This window comes from Lolium rigidum, chromosome 1, assembly GCF_022539505.1.
Source record: "Lolium rigidum isolate FL_2022 chromosome 1, APGP_CSIRO_Lrig_0.1, whole genome shotgun sequence".
Classification (NCBI taxonomy): Eukaryota; Viridiplantae; Streptophyta; class Magnoliopsida; order Poales; family Poaceae; genus Lolium; species Lolium rigidum.
In genome coordinates, this window is record NC_061508.1 from 7,932,748 (window position 1) to 7,935,867 (window position 3,120).

Here is a 3,120-nt window from a genome sequence, read left to right on the forward strand (position 1 = left end):
GTGTGTGCATCATGTAGTACTTGGCGTAGGTTATGATTGTAATCTCTTGTAGATTATGAAGTTAACTATTACTATGATAGTATTGATGCGATCTATTCCCCCTTTCATAGCTATTGTTGACAGGTGTGTATGCTATGTTAGTACTCGGTCTAAATTGCAAATGATCTATTATGCACTCTAGAGGTTACTCTAATATGAACTCCGGATGTTGTGGAGCTTGTTTACTCCAGCTTGAGGTGTGCTTTTGTAGCCCTACACAATGAATGTTGTTTGTTATCCAACAAGAGAGTGTAGAAAGTAGCATTTATTTATTCAGTTATGTGATCAATGTTGAGAGTGTCCACTAGTGAAAGTATGTTCCCTAGGCCTTGTTTCTAAGCATTGAAACACCGTTTCCAACAATTTCTGTTACATGTTTACTTGCTGCCATATTTATTTCAGATTGTTATTACCACTCATATTCATCCATATCACTTGCATCTTACTATCTCTTCGTCGAACTAGTGCACCTATACATCCGACAAGTGTATTAGGTGTGTTGGGGACACAAGAGACTTCTTGTATCGTAATTGCGGGTTGCTTGAGAGGGATATCTTTGACCTCTACCTCCCTGAGTTCGATAAACCTTGGGTGATTCACTTAAGGGAAACTTGCTGCTGTTCTACAAACCTCTGCTCTTGGAGGTCCAACACTGTCTACAGAAATAGAAGCGTGCGTAGACATCAGCAGCACAACAATCAGTTTCAGCAAAACCCTCAACAGCAACAGCAGCCCTTCCCAGATTTCCAACAAAACCAAGGTGGTTTCCCCTTCCCTCCACAACCTTATGGTTTTGCTCCTGGTGTAATGGGTAGTTATGAGCATGCGAAGTACTCTGGTGAGTGTGAGTGTACATGTTTACCTGAAAATGATCTAGGATCCGCCAGTTGTGTAAGCCATCCATATGCACTAGTAGGAAGTAACATGTTGGTGGCGTTGTAATTCCTCGTTGGTGGCGTGGTCTCACTATACCACCAACACGGCGGCACTGATAGTTGACCGATGGCGTGCCTCGGACAAGCCACCAATATTTGAGATACTGGTGACGTGCCATAGAGACACCACAATTATCACGAAATACCGGCTCCATTGGGACACGCCACTAAGTTGGAAAACATGCAAAAGAAAGGTTGACATATTGAAGCCTATGTACTACAAAGAAATTTCCCTTCCGATGATGTATGACGCCAGCCTAATGTAACTTGCTGAACCCTTGACTTCATAGCTATCCACGTTCTTGTGGAAAGAAACATGCCATACCACGAATAAAAGCTAAACATGGAATTTGATCCTATAAAATAAAATAAGCTACTCAGTTAGATTTTTTTAGCCCCCCTCAAATAATTTGGATCCTTTTAAGGTGTTTGTGTTTGGGGCCAAGATTTCCCAACCAAACATTTGGCAAATGTTTGGGGTTTTTTATTGTTGAAGTTTTTGTTTGCCCCTAAGTTGGGTCACATTGCAAGAAAATTAACTAGAGTGCGTAACGGGGTATTGGCATGCAAAAATATTAGTCAATAACCAAACAAAAACAAACAATTTGGAAATGACCAAACATTTGGTAATTCGAATGTTTGGCCACAAACCAAAATACTCTTTGTTTGCAAGTGAGTTAGCTAACTTTATCTAGAAAATGAACTAGAATTGGTAAGAAGTCATTTGGCATGCTAAAAAGTTGACAATCATCCAAACAAGGACAAATATTTTGGCCACAAACAAATTATACCCTTAAAACTAAATTAGCTCGAAAACTGGTATGGTATATTTTGGACACAAACTAATTATACTCTTAAAGCTAAACTAGCTCAGCACTTATAAGATATGTATATCGTCAGGAATGCTTGTTCCTAATGGATTTTGGGTATTTCCTAGCGGATCCTGGCCGCTAGGAATTTTAACAATGGGTAGTGCATGGTCTGACTTAATTAAAAAATTAATTTGATGCAGTTTTTTGGCTGTCGTGTTCCTGAAGAAGTTGGTACATTTTGGATATTATAAATACGTAATTAAATGCATGGTGTACTTTTTTAAGGCTGGTCATAGTGGTAAGTATATATCATGTAGTAGTATCATGCATATGATACTTGTGTATGATACTATCTCTATAGTGGTTAGTATCATGAAGTAGTATCATAGTCATGCTATATTTATTGCTTTTTAGAATCTCAATGCAAATTTGTGCACAAGATTTGTTTGGCATTAACTTATCTCGTGACATGCGCTATGATACAGTATCTACCTATGTTACTCTAATCTCCTCTCTCCTCCTTAATTAGCTGCCACATAAGCATTTTTATGGGACTAATGTGCATGATACTAGCTATGATACTGGCACTATGGCTAGCCTAAGACATTATCATATTAACCATTCTCACCGGTGATATATATGGCCATGTTTTAAATCTAATTGATGTTCATGTTTACACATGTGTGCTTCAAGTGTGCGCTTAGAGTCACAGTGGGTGTGTGTTCATTGTTGTGTGTGGTGTTTAAGGAAATGAAAGCTAATAAGCACTTTCTCAAAAAAAAAAACTAATAAGCACCGGTTGCCCATAATCCAGAAACACCAATATATGTGGCATCTACTCAATATATTCATATGGTAAAAACATTCAATGAACTAACTCTATACAACCCCGCTAAAGATATAGTACCCACACTGCAACCAACTATAATATAACCAACCAGTAAACTATCCATTGCAATAGTTAAGTCATTAAAAGTTAACCTTGAAGTAAGTATTAGTTAGTTGGTTCGTTTTCCCTAAAAAATGCTATTTGGTTTGTTTTCCTTTTGCTAAAATTCCATTGTTCTGTTAATAATCATCAACACCAGTACAAAGAGATTTAAAAGTAATAAAAATTACAAATAAATTATTGAACCACCTAGTGACGACTACAGACAATAGCGCAGGCTGAAGGGGAAGTCGTCGGCTAATTAATTTATAATATTTATCAATTATGTGTTGCATGGAGCTTCCACACTTATATTTCTTGTACTCGATGGATCGGTGTTCTTGCATTTATGTGCAAGTTTAATCTCACTTTGCATTTTGCCCAAATAAACAAATGCCTTTATTGC